The sequence below is a fragment of the Elephantulus edwardii genome, unplaced genomic scaffold (genome assembly GCF_000299155.1).
Source record: "Elephantulus edwardii isolate Elephantulus edwardi_28Jun2011 unplaced genomic scaffold, EleEdw1.0 scaffold00308, whole genome shotgun sequence".
Lineage (NCBI taxonomy): Eukaryota > Metazoa > Chordata > Mammalia > Macroscelidea > Macroscelididae > Elephantulus > Elephantulus edwardii.
Genome location: NW_006400058.1, coordinates 376,263 through 392,592, shown reverse-complemented (window position 1 = coordinate 392,592; position 16,330 = coordinate 376,263). Strand labels below are relative to the sequence as shown.

Genomic DNA, 16,330 nt, shown 5'->3' with positions numbered 1-16,330 from the left:
ACACACACACACACACACACACACACAAAACCCCCTGCTTTAACTTCTTGCAGTTCCCTATCTATGTACTGTTCCAGCCCTTTTTGAATAATCTTCAGCAGTATTTTGCTTGCATGTGATATCAGCGATATTGTTCGATAGTTTTCGCATTCAATTGGATCACCTTTCTTAGAAATTGGAACAAATATGAACCTCTTCCAATATGTTGGCCAGACAACTGTCCTCCAAATTTCCTGGCATAGACTGGTGAGCACATCCAAGGCTGCATCTGTTAATTGAAACAAGTCAATTGGTATCCCATCAACAGCAGTAATAATCCCCTTATTCATCCTTTCTATCCATTATGTCCTCTTGTTTTATTTTTTAATGCATTTCAAAATCAGTTGCAGTCATCAGCATACTTTCTACTACCCACTAAAGCCTGTATACCATGAATTGTTAGGTGACACTGTGTTGACGCACAGAGAACCCACGTCCAGCAGACTGAAATCCTGCTCTTTGTGTGCCATCTTTGCAATCCCCTGCAGACCCACAGTTAGTTACTGTGTCAATCCATCTTGTTGAGGTTTTTTTTCTCTGTCTCCAACCCTCCACTTTACCAAGCACGATGTCCTTCCCTCTCCAGGAACTAAGCCCTCACGGTAATGAGCCCAAAATGAGGATTCACCACCCTTGCTTCCAAGGGGCATTCTGGCTGCATTTCTTTCAAGACAACTTTGTTCTTTTTTGCAGTTCATGAACAATCTCTTTGCCACAACCACAAGAAAAGGAATTATATCCAATATTTATTTTTAGCTTGCTCTTTATTACTCACATAGCTACGTATTGTTGTTGTTGCTGAGAATATTCAGAATGTTATTTCAAACTGTTAAAATCCAGGACAATCTGAGAAACGAGAATTCAAAAGTGGCAGCTATATTCACATATAGGTTTACATGGGACACACATACATAACCCCCCGTTTTGTTATTTTTTTCTTCAGTGGATCTGTAAAAGGGCCAAAACCATTGGTCCTCAAAATAATTTACATTATAGTGCACAGAACAAAAGAAGAAAGGACACTTTGTCTGAAAGTGTCTGAAAGGCATGTTGAAATAGGTGCTTATCAATCTGAAATGGAAGGACGGGAGTGTGGGTCTTGTGGCGTTCATTAGCTCAAGCTCTCCTCTGTTTTGGCAGTAGTCTCCATCAGAGCTGTTTCCTCTAAACCTTCTGGCTTCTTCTTGTCGTCGTTGTCATCATCATCGTCATCGTCGTCATCCTCATCCTCAGGATAGATGTCTGGGTATTCCTGCATGCATTCCTGCATGGCCCGGACCTGGCCTCACAGTCTGACCCCTTGACATCCTCTGTGCTACAGTGGATGCAGGAAAAGGCTGACTTGAACTGCTCCCCGCAGGGGCCACTGGCTATTTGTCTGAGGCACAGGCCGCTCCAGTTAATGTCTCCTTTTGGAGATTTCAATCCATGCTCCTCGTACGGATCTTTGGGGTCATCAGCCACCAGCTCTGCTTGGGGTTTTATGGTCCTTTTTGGTCACAAATAAGATTCGATCCTTTCCTTCTTGCTGGCAGTAGACCATGGCGACACCTGGCACGTAGGAAGAAGTGACGGAAGTGGTGATGGTGCCTCCACGCTGTGACCTCTCCTCACAAAGGGAGGGGTGGCTCCTGCAGGCCAGCCTCCCACACTCTCTGTATTTATTTTTGAGGTAAACATTATATACAATAAAAATGCTTAATTCTTAGATGTACATTCAGAAGGGTTCTGGCATGCCCAGAAAGGTGTGGCCCAGATTCCCACTGTGAGTCATAACATTACCTCCCCCTGGAAAGGACTCTCATCTCCTTTTCGACGCAACCTCTGGCTTCCAGAAAAGGATAGGGTAGGTGGGTGTGGCGTGAGGAGAAGGGACAGGGATTGGGGTATGACTGAAGGATCTATCTCAGGGACCTTGTCGTTGTTGCTGTTGTTCGATGATGTCAAGTCAACTATGTCCCAGCAACCCTGTGAACAACAGCCCCTTGCCCCGCCCCATCCTGAGAATCTCCACCTGCGCAGGCCCACTGCTGCAGTCACTGTGTCAGTCTTTCTCATCGAGAGTCTGTCCTCCTGTCTTTTGCTGACTCTCTGTTTTGTGTTTGTTTTTTTTTTAAAATTTTATTAGTTTTAATGAACATTTACAGAGATTTTGGGTTCTCATTCATTCATTGTTGCACTGTTTTCTCTACCCTTCTCCCCAGTTCGTTCTTCTTCCCCCCCATGTCTGTTTTAGTTGTCCAATTGCCACAGTGCTTGTTGAAGCCAGTTCTGATTAATCTCCTTTGTCAGTGTGTCCTTTGCCATTCCCTATCACTCCTCCCTGAGAGAGACTTCACCCTGATTCATAAGGAAAAGGGGATGGTGTATTCTCTTAGCTACTTCCTGCTGAAAAGGGACGCTGTGGGTTTCAGGGTGAAGATCTTCTCTCACTACTCTAAAGGGCCCCCTTGGCAGTAGGAAACACATAGACTATTACGGAGATTGATTTTGGAATTTAGATGCACTATTATCAATTGTGCTTAGCCGTACATGTTCATATCCTTGAAGATGCATCATGGAAGTGTTGCAGCCTAGAAGACACAAATTTAACTAACAAGTTAGAAGTACATGAGTAAAAAATTAAAAAGCAATAATATTCTGAGTAGAGGTTCTAGTAGTGGCACAAATCAAGTTACAGAGGGAAGGTGGTTCTTACAATAAAAGGCCTATAGACTAGCACTTTGTCTATTATAGTGTAGAGGTTAGGGACCACAAGATGTAGAGGCTCAGCTATGTCATTTATGCTTCTTAAGTCCTGGAGCAAATTCCATCTACCACTGGGCTGTTTTACAACTCGGAAGTTCACATGCAAGGTAGAGGTGAAGTAAGGAACTGCTTATGAGGTTTTCGGTCCATTCCAACAACTAAGAAATAGTGAGAAGAGTTGGGACCTCAGAAGGCTTTTAGGACCAATTAGTAGGCTCTGTGTCCAGGAGAAAACAAATATACTTACCAGTAATGTTAATGCTCACCCACAGCTCTTCTGGGAGGATCTAAATCGTTGAAGCGTTCTCCTTTGTTTTCAGCTGGGAGCTGGGGCCTGTCAGTCCTGTCAGTCATGAGGACCTGATGTGGGCCACCTTGGCCAAGTGTCCTTCAGAGCCACACTTAAAGCAAGTGAGTGGGAGCTTCCTTTCTACTCCCTTGCCTATCTGTGGCTCTCGTCTGTGACACTGTCTACTGAAGTGGCCCAGCTTTCCCCAGTGGAAGCAATTCTGACCTCCTTTATTACCTTTGGGTGGCACTGTATATGAGTAAGACTTCCTTTTCCTGACACAGGCTCTAAACTGGCAGCAATAGCTGCCCCAATAATTTTGGCCATTCTCTGGTCTTTTCTCTTCCCTTTAGATCCCAGTTGTTAAAAGAGGGAAAAATTTAAGCAAATGTATAACAAATAATTTTTAACATTATAATCTTTTAAGCTTAAGGCTAGAAGTTGCAGGAGCTGCAGGTGCTGACGTGTCAGGAAGCATGAATGGCAATGGCAATTGTGACAAAAATTGATTGGAGAGTTAGAGTTAAGTAGAGACCAATAGGAATAAGTAAGTATAGACCAATAGGAATAAGTAGTTATAGACCAATAGGAATAAGTAGTTATAGGCCAATAGGAATAGGAAGTTATAGACCAATAGGAATGGATAATTATAGGCCAATAGAAATTAAGCATAGAAGCTATCGAGGTAAAGGGTATATAAGGGGCTGGGAGGAGGAAGTGGGGGCGCCGCGGCCGCCATTTTTACCACAGTAAAGAAGCTTTCAACTGCAACGAATCCCAGTGTCGTGTGCGTTCTTTTCATTCCGCGGGCGGGTTTGGAACGCGGCAAGAAGTATTAACAATATCATCATTTCCAATCCAGAGATACATGTTTCAATGCAGTACCTATTTTCCACAAATGGTTTTGGTAAGAGGAATATTGTAAATGTGGATACATTTCCACTGTTCCTCCTCTATGCCACGATATAGTGTTATTAGCTTGAGCAGTTATAAATCCATTGTCATCCTTACTCTAACTTCTTTTTTTTTAAAGTTAAATTTATTAATTTCAGTGAAAATTTACAGAGGCTTTGGATTTCCATTCATTCATTGTTGTAGATTTGTCCCCTCCCAAGGCTCCCCGCCCCCAGACACTACCCTCTTGGAAAAGTAAAAGAAAATATTCTTTCATTGTTTTACAAACTCTCCCCCAGGTCCACTCCACCTTGTAGCCATCACTCTAGACTCCTGTCATGACAGAAATACCTAATCACATATCTCTTTTAAACAGTTTTCTCCCTCCTCTGTTTCAGTGCAGTAGATTATTGAACCCATCTTACTCAGTTTCTCCCCAACCCCAGGGTCAGTCCCGTTCTATAATAGTGGCACCATGCAATATTTGTCCTTTTGTGACTGGGATATTTCACTCAGCATAATGTTCTCCAGAGTCAACCATTTTGAATATATTGCATGAGTTCCTTGTTTTTCAATGCAGCATAGTATTTCATTGTGCGAATATACCACAGCTTCTTTATCCATTCATTTGTTGATGGGCACTTAGGTTGTTTCCAATTCCTTGCTATTGTGAACAAAGCTGCAATAAATATGGGTGTGCATTGACTCTCTGTTTTGAAGCTTTTTCTTTTTCCTTTTTTTAAAATGGGTGTGTATGTTTCTAAGCTTTTCCCAAGGACATCCAAACTGACAACACATCCAAACTGTGTGAGAAGAAGTGTCACCATCCTTGTCTCCAAAGAGCAGCCTTGTTGACAAGGAACAGCCAGAATTTCAAGCTGGATTCAGGAGAGGCTTTGGAACAGGAGTATTATTATCACTGTTGGTGTCAGGTGAATCTTGGCTGAGAGCAGTTGCTGTTATTAGGTGCTGTCTAGTCAAGTACAATGCATTGGGACCTTGTGAACAAAAGATATGAACCCTGTTCTATCCTGGGCCATCCTCATACTTCCTGACACACAATCCACCTAGTTGAGGGTCTTCTTGTTCTTTGTTGATCGTCCACACTTCTCTCCACCATGTCCTTCTCCAAGGAATAGCACCTTCTAGCAACATGCCCAACATATGAGAGGCAAAGTCTTGTCATTCTTGCCTCCAAAAAGCACTCTGGCTGCACCCTCTCCAAAACACCAGAAAGACCATGATGAGGAACTTAATAATGTGAATACTAATATTGACAATGGGAATAATAATAATAATCTACTGTGTGGTTATTTGTTTGCTCCTTCAGGTAACCCGCCCCCCCCCCCGAAAGAACTGGGAGTTTCTGTTGCACTATCCTCACCTCACCTTCAGCATACAGGTAATATCAAGGCTCCACTTCTCCCAAGCAAACCCTGAGCCTTGGCAGATTCATCAGTGTGGGATGCAACAGACTCTCTTGACCTGTAGCTTCCTGTTGGATTAGGCTAATGGGGAACACTGACAATAAATGGAGGGAGGGATATTTATTTTTCTAATACTCTTTCCAGGGTGGAGCTATTTTGAACTGGCTGTGCCTTTCCACCAGACCACAGCTCCTGGTAAGAGGTCCTCTTACACAACTCTCTGGGTTCGGTAATGGCCACGTCTTCTGGTCCTTCTCAGGCATTGTTATTGCTAAGTGTTATTGAGTCAAATATGACTCTTAAGGACTTTATAAACAATTGATCTGAACGCTGTCCTTTCCTGGGCCATTTTTATCATCCCTACCCACTGGAGCTCATTGCTGCAGAGACTGTGTTAATCCACTCATTGAGGGTCTTCCTCTCCTTTGCTGATTTTTCCTTGCATGATGTCTCTCTCTAAGGAATAAACTCTCCTAACAACATGTCCAAAGTATGTGGGATGAAGCTTCTCCACCCCTGCCTCCAAGGAACACTGGCTGCACCTTCTCCAAAACGTATGCTTGTTCTTTTGGAAGTCCATGGGATACTCAGCACTCTTCTCCAACACCACAGATCAAAGGTATCAGTTTTTCTTCTGTCATCCTTATTCACTGTCCAGCTCTCAGAAGCATAGCAAATGATTGGGAAAACTGTGTGTTGAATCAGATACACGTTAGTCTTTAAACTGACACCATTTCAGGTGCATGGGTGGTAAAACGTCCCATTTTTCTGGAGCTGGAGTGGTTTCCTATGCACTGGCTTATACCTTTGCAAAACAGACTCTATTTCTATCTCTTAAAATGTTCCCCATATTACTTAATATAAGTTTGCTGTTTCTCACAGAGACTCTAAATGATGAAAAAGTCAGTTATTGTCATAGAGTTGGAATTGACTCAGAGCTGATCCTACAAGGAGCTTGTTTTTAATTTTCTCCTGTAGAGCTGCTGGTGGATTCGAACCATGAGAGGCACAGCCGAGCTAGCAGCTCAGCTCCCTGTGGGCGAGGCTACTAGAGCTTCCTAGCACACTCTGAGGACTTCCTGCGTGCCTAACACTGCTCTACTCTGCAGGTACTAATACCTGACTCTATGTAGAAACAGAGGCGTGGAGAGCTTATATTATTAACTCAGAATATCAGAATGAATGAGTGGCTGACTGAGCATTTGAACTTGGATATCTTAATAACTGTCAACAGTAAGCAAGTTGAAGCCACTTGTGTTGGTTTACAACCAAGAGGTCTAGTTGGAGTTTCAAAAGTGCCCCCTGGTGGCTGGGAAGTACCCTGTCAGGTGAGAGCGTCTGGTTGAATTCTGACTTGTGGAAGTGTCAGGACTAGCTAGTAAGTGCTATGGGAGACTATTGGGCGTATGTGAATATTTATCGACATTCAGATACACTCTACAGCAGAGACACTGGTGACTGGACTCTGAAAGGGTTTTCAAGATGTTTCTTGGAGGAAGTGGTGGTGGAACGGGGCTCAGAGACCTGTGAGAATTTTCCTTGTTCTGGAAATGGGGTGCAGTTTTGCGTGGGTGGGAGAAGGGGGATAAGATTGGGGGAATAGGTCCAACTCATTTGGAAAAGAGCTTTGGCACTAGGACGTGGTGCCGTAACCCACTTTTGAGCTTGTGAATCACTCAAGGTTAAGGACAAAATTGGAGAATTTGACATAGGATTGTCACCTTTTTTCCTGCCGACTGTTGTTAGTGGTATGTGCTGTGGAGTCTGGACCTACTCACACCTGACCCTCCAGCAGATTTTCAAGGCTGTAAATTGCATGGGAGGTAATTGCTCATCTTGCTCCCATGGAGGTGCTGGTGGACTTGAACCACTTGCCTTTAGATTAGCAGCACAACTCCTTATGACACGGCTTCCAGATACGGCCAACTATGGACTTAAAGAAAGAGATAAATCTAATTCATTTGAAAAGCTTATATCAAGCATGTAATTATGTATTATGGAATGTTCTGCAGCAGAGCCTGAGTCGGTTTTGTTCACCTTTACATCTTCAGAGTTTAGAGTCATGGAAACCCCTAATGGAAGGAATGAGTGAAGTTTAAGATAGTTGCTAGGGAGTATTCAGGGCGAGGTGGAAGTGGGTGAGGTAGATGAATTTGGAGATAGAGGACAGTACAGTTAAAAGCCTTTATTAGAAAAAAAAGCCTTTATTCTGAATTTGCATTTATATTAATAAAAAATAATCTTAAATATGACTGTTTCTTATTTTTTTTTTCTTAAAGGATGAGGTGGAATTCCTATTGCCTTCAAATCTATTCCAGCTTACGGAGACCCTCCATCTGCTCTTCTGGTTAATGACCCAACACATAAAGCATGATGCTAGCTGGATTATACTTACGTGAAACCTACACTTGGACATCAGAACAGAACAAGGAGACACTTCATGGTTCAAAATTGGGAAGGATGTATGCCAGGGATGTATTCTGTCTCTATACCCTTTCAATCTATTCGCAGAACAGATCATCTGGGAGGCTGATTGGAAGAAGATTCATCAACAAGCTGCGTTATGCAGCTGACACAACCCTGCTTGCTGAAACTGAGGAGGACCTGAAGCTCTTGCTTCAGAAGATCAAGGACTGCAGCCTTCAATATGAATTGAAGCTCAACATCAAGAAAACAGATTCTCACCATTGGGCCACCTGGCAGTATTATGATAGATGAGATTGAGATCGTTAACAGTTTCCTTTTGCTTGGCTTCACAATCCACACTCTGGGTACCAGCAGCCAAGGAAATCAAGAGACGAATTCTATTGAGAAAGTTTGCTGTCAGGGACCTCTCCAGAGTACTACAGAGCAACGATGTCAGGCTGGAGACTAAGGTGCTCCTGATCAAGACCATAGTCTTGGCAATTGCTTGTTATGCATCAGAGAGCTGGACAATGAGTAGGGATGTTAGAATTGATGCCTTTGAGCTGTGGTGCTGAAGAGTATTGAACATACCATGGACTACCAGGAGAACAAACAGGTTCATCCTAAAAAGGGTGAAGCCAAGCTGCTCCTTGGAAGCAAGGATTCTGAGGCTTCATCTGACATACTTTGGGCATGTTGCAAGGAGGGACCATCCTTGGAGAGGGACATCATGCTTGGAAAGGTAGAGGGATGGAGAAAGAGAGGAAGACCATTGATGAAATGGATTGATACAGTGACTGGGGTAATGAGGGTCAGTGTGTCAGAGACAGTAAAGTTGGTACAGGATAGAGCAGGGTTCAGGGCTGTTGTACATGGGAAAGCTAGGAGTTGCAAGCAACTTGGCAGCACATAATAACAATAATAAGGTGGTGATGGGTGGTGCAGTAGAAATACCCAGTTCTAGAAAAAAAAGACTATGTAATATTTATGTGTGTACTGAGATCCATATTTATGTGCTTTTTCAGATCCCCTTGGCTATTCCCTCAACGAGCCAGATAAAAAAGAGCTGAAGTAACTTATTTAACTTATTTCATACAGTTGGTGTGTTATAAACTTGGGGTTTGAATCCTGGCAAACAGGCCCAAGCTCTTATCTTTTTCCTGTTTTGTTCAAATGACCATTTTGTAGAATTTCCTGTTTCTTTTAGGCAATACTTTCTCTTTTCCTTCTTTCTATTCTGTCCCTCTCTCCCCAGCCTGCAAACCCCTCATCCAGTGTATTCATCAGCAGTCTGTTGGGAATTCAAGTACACTTGGATTATTTGTTCGAAAGGCTATTTACATCAAAGCCTCATCTTTATTCAAATGGTTAGTGAAATTGAGAACTGTAGTCTAGTGAATTGACTCTCACACAATAAGTAGGTGAGACTATGTAATTAAGGGGCTTGTGGTCCTCCAAAAGGATCGGACAACTTGCTAATAATTCAAATAAGGTATAAGGAGGAAGTTGATGATTTTATTCTGCCAGGCTTAAAAGCGATCCAGTTCTGGAGCAGATAGGAACCTCATGTGGTACAGTAAATTACTTAATATGATTTTTTTTGGCCATAATCTTTGTAATTCCCACCGAACAACTGGGTGGACTATGCAGATGTGGTGCTTGTGGCTGCCAAGGGGATTGGATAGTTTGTTGATAATATGAATATTACCCATGTGGGAATGGGGCCATGTAAAAAAAGTACTTGGAACCCCCACTGGGGATTAATTTATTTTGGCGTCTTGTAAGGTAGGCTTACAAATCTCTGATGTCAGTCTAGAAACTGTGTGTCTGATTCAGGCCATGTTGTTGTTGTTGTTATGTGCTGTCGAGTCGCTTGCGACTCATAGCGACCCTATGTACAATAGCCCTAAACTCTGCTCTATCCTGTGCCAATCGCACTGTCTCTGACACTCCCATCCCAATTATCCCAGTCACTGAATCAATCCACCTTATAGAGGGCCTTCCCCTCCTGAGCCGTCCCTCCACCCTCCCAAGCATGATGTCCTTCTCCAAGGATCGGTCTCTCCTCACGAGATGTCCAAAATATGTTGGATGGAGCCTCAGAATCCTTGCCTCCAAGGAGCCACCCGGTTTAACCCTTTCCAGGACGAATCTGTTTGTTTTCCTAGCAGCCCATGGTATTCTCAATACTCTTCTCCAGCACCACAGGTCAAAGGCATCAATTCTCCTTCTATCCTCCTTGGTCATTGTCCAACTCTCTGATGCATAACAAGTGATTGTGAAGACCATAGCCTGTATCAAACACACCTTAGTCTTCAGAGAGACACCATTGCTCTTCAGTACTTTGGAAAGGTCCCTAACAGCAGACTTTCCCATGGCAATGCGCCTTTTAATTTTCTGGCTGCTGGTGCCAAGACTGTTGACTGTGGAGCCAAGCAAACTAAAGCTGTGCAATCTCAATCTCTTCACCATCCATCCTGATGCTGCCAATTGGTCCAGTGGTGAGAATCTTTGTCTTCTTGACTTTGAGCCTCAATCCATATTGTAGGCTGCAGTCCTTGACCCTCTGCAGCAGGTGCTTCAGGTCCTCCTCAGTTTCAGCAAGCAGGGTTGTGTCATCTGCATAACACAGATTGTTGATAAATCGTCCACCAATCTTGACCCCACATTTCTCCTCATAGAGCCCAGCCTCCCAGATAATCTATTCTACATATAGGTTGAAAAGGTATGGAGATAGAATGCGTCCCTGGCGTACGCCCTTCCCAATTTTGAACCATGCAGTGTTCCCTTGCTCTGTTCTGACGACTGCCTCCTGGTCCAAGTATAAGTTTCGCATTAGAACGATCAAGTGTTCTGGGATTCCCATTCTTCTCAGAGTCACCCACAATTTGTTATGATCCACACAGTCAAATGCCTTTGCATAGTCAGTGAAACACAGATAGACATTCCTCTGGTATTCCCTGCTTTTCAGCTAAGATCCATCTAACATGAGCTACAATATCCCTAGTACTACGACCCCTTCTAAACCCAGCCTGGACTTCTGGTAGTTCTCTGCTGATGTGCTGTTCCAGTCGTTTTTGGATAATCTTCAGTAAAATCTTGCTTGCATGTGAAATCAGTGAGATTGTTCTATAGTTTCCACACTCTGTTGTGTCACCTTTCTTTGGGATAGGAACAAATATAGATCAGGCCATAGTCTTTGCAGTTACTTGCTATGCATCAGGGAGCTGAAAAATGACTAAGGATGACAGAAGAGTTGGTGACTTTGAGTTGTGGTGCTGGAGAAGAGTACTGAATATACCATGGAGTGCCAGGAGAAGAAACAGGTCCATCTTGGAGAGGATGAAACCAGATTGCTCCTTGGAGGCAAGGGTTTTGAATCTCTGTCTCACATACTTTGGGCACATGGACAGGAAGGACTGATCCTTGGAGAAGGACATCATGATGCTTGGAAGAGTGGAGGGATAGCTCAGGAGAGGAAGACTCTCCAATGAGATGGATTGACAGGGTAACTGCGGCAATGGGGTTAGGTTTCTTGAAGTCAGTGAGACTGGCTCAGGATAGGGCAGGCTTCAGAGCTATTGTACATAAAGTCACAGGTGACTTGATGGATTAAATAACAACGGTTTAAAAGGAGCCATCCCAGAAGTAGAAGGGAGACTCACTACTATTAAGAAAGAATTGCTAGGAATGAAGCCTGACCTTTGGACTTAGGATCTCTGTTTTGAGAATCTTCTAGGCTCAGGAGAGAGAGGAAGGTGGATAGAAAAACAGAGATAGAGATAGAACAAACTTCAATATTGGAGATGGAGAGAAATAGCAACAGGGCCAAGAGACCAGCAGGAGGTGGTGCTGGGGGCTTCCTGGTCCACAGAACAAGAAAGTTGAGTGCCTTTCATGACATTTACTGGAGAGAGGTGCTTGGCAGGGCTAGATTCACAGACTCGCAGAGTGAGGCAGCCTTCAGGCAGGAGGCTTGATAGTCGAGTTGGGTGTCTTGGGGCACTTACTGCTGAAGCTAAAGGGCTTTGTAACCCTTGGCTATGCAGAAGCCAGGGTGGCACTTTCAGCCCAAAGGACTGAAGGACTTGAAGGTCAAAGAGAGGCCTACCCTCAAGGCAAAGCCAAGAAGCTGTCTACACTAAAGAACTGTATCTTGAGTTTTTCCTAATCCTGAATGCTTCCTAATGTTGTTGGTCCCCTAATAGACCCCATCCTAGTGAGGATTGTCTATGAGTTCTATGTGACCATTGTAATTTATTACCTCTGGCAATGACTCCGACTTATCTTTTGGTGAGTCAGAGTTTAATCCACAATATCATCCACTAGGATTTTTCTTCCCTGTGTATTATTGACTCAGGGTAAAGAATAAAAAATGAGACAGAACACCAAGAATGTGTAATAACACAGAGAGGTAAAGCAGGGGGAGAGCATTTCCAACAACTGAGGCTCTGAACCCAGCTTCCCGGTGCCTTTATTGATAATTGCCAGGGGGCAAATCACAAAAGAGAATTCTATGCAAATGAAGCTAAGCTCTTTCTCTTGAAAACCTTATGCTTGACTCGGAAGGGAGGGGATAGCAAATACGATCCAAGAATTGTGAAAAACACTTAATGTCTCCCTTAGCGCTTAACCCCTGTGAACACCCAAGGTCTGCCTTGGTGCTTCAGGGTGAATTTCAGCTTGTACCCACTCCTCCCTCATATCCATTTGGTTTATATTAAATATTTAGTATGAACTTTGACTTCCCACAGCTGTGGATCTTGGAAGAAGGAAACAACGCATTCATGGATAGCAATGTTAGCAGTAAGGTGAAAACTGACTTTTTTTTAAAAAAAAAATTTTATTTTATAATTTTTTTGTGTGTACCGTCAAATTGGATCTGACTGGTAAAGGAGGAAATTGTCCCTCCTTCTCCAGTAGAGCATCTAGTGGATTTGGAAAACTGACTTTTATTGAGCACTACTATGGTCTAGGCAATATCTGGAGTTCTTGCTAAATATTAACTCATTTAATAGTCATAATAATGAAATTTGAACTTGCTCCTCATGATCCAGCCCCTGCTAGCCTCTCAGACATTATCTCCTCCATTCTCCTCATTGTCCACTTCTTTCCAGCTTTCTTTTTATTCTTCATACACACCAAGCTCATGTTCACCTCCAGGTCTTTCTTTGGGTCATGTTTTGGGAAAATTCTCCCTCTAAATATATCTATGCCTCCATTATTATCTTTTTTTTTCTTTTAAAAATTTATACTAGTTTATTTACAAAATTTGAATACATTGTTTTTTAGGCCAGACTCTTCCAATTACCCTCATCCCTCACCCATCAAATTGTATACCCCCCTCCTCCACACATCCTCATCCCGCCACTTCCACATTACCCCTCTTTGGATCTTTATACTCATTCTATAATAATGGTTTTATACAATATTTGTCCTTGTGGGACTGAGTTAGTTCACTCAACATAATGCTCTCCAGACCCTCCCAAATGAGCTACTAATTTACAAATTCATTGTTCCTGCAAGCTGTGTAGTATTCCATTGTATGATTTTACCATAATTTTTCAGTCTATTTGATTGTGGTTGGACATCTGGACTGTTTCCATGTTCTTGTGATGGTGAATAATGTTGCTATGAGCACTGTTGTACAAGTCTCTGTGCCTTATTTCTCATTTTATAAGGGTATATTCCAAGTAGTGGAATAACTTGGTCTTAACGGAATTTCTATGTTCAGCTTTTTGAGGAAACACCAAGCTGCCTCCTAGAATGGTTGTTCAATTTTACAATCTCACCAACAGTATATAAGAGTGCCTATCTTGCCACATCCTCTCCAACATTTATTACTTGCTGTCCTGTTAAACTTTGCCACTGTTATTGGGGTGAGATAGTATCTCATTGTGGTTTTGATTTGCATCTCTCTTATTGCCAGTGATTTGGAACATTTCTTCATGTGTCTGTTGGCCATTCAACAATCTTTCTTTGTGAAAATTCTTTCCATGTCTTTTGCCCATTTTATAATTGGGTTATCAATCTTTTCCTTGTGGAGGTCCAGGAATATTTTGTAAATTTTAGTTATGAGACTTGTCTGAGATGGTATTACCAAATGTTTGTTCCCAGTTGGTAGGCTCTTTTTTCACTTGTTGGAAAAAGTTTTTGATGCACACAGGGATTTAATCTTGTGTAGGTTTTGAGGTTAGGGGGTTCTATGCCTCTCACCTCATTTTTGTTTCTCAGAAGTGTTTTGCTTATTTGGAATCTCTTGCCTCTCCAAATAAATTTGACAATTTTCCTTTTGATCGCCTTGGTATCTGGATTGGGATTGTGTTGAACATACAGATTGCTTTTGGTAGGACCGTCATTTTCACAATATTGAGTCTTCCTATCCATGAACAGGGCACATTTTTCCATTTCTTTAGGTCTTTTATTGTGTCTTCCAGAAACGCTTTATAGTTTTCTTTGTATAGGGCTTTTTTTTTTGTCTCTACTTAGGTTCACTCCCAAGTGTCTCAATTTGTGGTTGGCTATTGTAAATGGTATTGCTTTCTTAGTTTCCTTCTTTGAGTTCTCTTTGTTACTGTAGAGGAATCCTATTGATTTTTGGTTATTGAGCTTACTTATATCCTGCAACCCTACTAAATTGACCTACTAACTCTAACGGTATTTTGTTAAGTTTTTGGGGTTTTCTGTGTATATTATCATATCATCTGTATGTAGGAACAGTTTATTCATCTTTTTACTGATCTGGATGCCTTTTATTTCCTTCTCTTGTTGTATTGCACTAGCCAAGCACGTCCAATACAATATTGAATAGAAGTGGTGACAGTGGGAATCTTTGTCTGGTTCCCTGTTTGCAAGGAAAATGCTTTTAGTCTTTCTCCATTGAGAATGATGTTGGCTCTTGGTTTTGCATATATATATATATATATATATATTTCACTATGTTGAGGAAATTCCCTTCTATTCCAATTTTGCTGAGTGTCTTTATCAGGAAGGAGTGTTGCATTTTGTCAAATGCCTTTTTTGCATCATTTGCTAAGATCATATGTTTCTTGTTATTTATTTTGTTAATGACAATGATCATTTTTCTTATGCTGAAACATTCTTGCATACCTGTTATAAATCCCACATGGTCATGGTGAATTACTTTTCTATGTGCTTTTGGATCTTATTGGCTGGGATTTTTTGTTAAGGATTTTTGTATCTATATTAATGAGAGATATTGTTCAATAGTTTACTTATTTGGTAATGTCTTTGCTGGTTTTGTTATTAGTGTTATGTTTGCTTCATAGAATGACTCAATTTTTTGGAATAATTTAAGTAGAATTGGTACTAAATCCTCTCTGAATGTTTGGTAGAATTCAACTGTGAAGCCACCTGGTCCAGGAATTTTCTTATGGGAAAGTCTTTTTATGACTTCTCAATTTCTTTTTTTGTCTGTTCAAGTGTTCTAGATCTGTCCTTGTCAATCTGGGTAGAGAACATGTTTCAAGGAATTTGTCCATTTCCTCTAGGTTTTTTAATTTATCAGAGTATAAATTTTTTTCTGATGTGGCTTAGTGCTAAGGAGTTGTGCTGCCAACCCAAACACATACAGCTCAAAACCACCAGTTGCTCCATAAGAGAAAATTTTCAGTCTTTTCCAATGTGATTTATCACCCCTGAAAGCCTTCTGGCGGGCCAGCTATGGTTGATTCTAACTCAATGGTACACATCAACAACAACAGACAGGGTAGGTCATCCCGTCTTTCTCTGACCCTCCACTTTTCCCAGCATGATGTCTTTTTTCCAAGGACTGGTCCTTTCTGACAGTATGGCCAATCCAAAGACAAGTGGTTTGAATCCACCATTTGTGCCATAGGCAGCCTGCCAGATTTTGTAGCCTACTGCTCTGCCTTACAGATGTCATGCTCACCCACTCCACAGTCACATGACACAGTTACTTAAAATATGTCTCCTATAGGTTCTGTTTCTCTGAAGAAACCAAACCACACACTCCTCTTCAGTGTATTTGCCTACTTGACATTATATTATAGATTTATTTGTTAATCATCTGTTGGTCCTATCTGAGTATCAGCCAGATGAGGGAAGGGACTTTGCTTCATTCACTGTGAGCACTAAGAGCTCAGTAATATTTTCTTTTTCACATTCAATTTTTTATTTCAGTTTGTTATTATTATTTTTTTTTAATTATTGGGAGCTCTGGTGGCCTAGGGGCCAGAAGCTGTGCTGCAATGCCGAAGGTGCGTGATTCATATCCATCAGATGCTCTGGTGGAGAAGGAGGTGCAATTTCCTTCTGTGCCAGTCGGATTCAATTCAATGTTACACAATGAGAAAAGAAAAAATTATTGTGATTTTAACAAGTTTACAAAAGGTTGGACTTTCATTCATTCATTCATTCGTTGTCACATATTTTCCTCCCACTTTCTCCCTTCCTCTTCTCCTAGTCCACTTTGCCATACACCTTTCTTTTTAAATTATTATTAAATTTTATTAGTTTTAATGAACATTTACAGAGATTTTGGGTT

The 16,330-nt window shown here is 41.8% G+C and overlaps 1 pseudogene; it reads right to left on the bottom strand.

Annotated features, from left to right (window-relative positions):
* Positions 1-1,150: 1,150 nt before the first annotated feature.
* LOC102847437 lies at positions 1,151-1,582 on the bottom strand (annotated as a pseudogene).
* Positions 1,583-16,330: the final 14,748 nt, after the last annotated feature.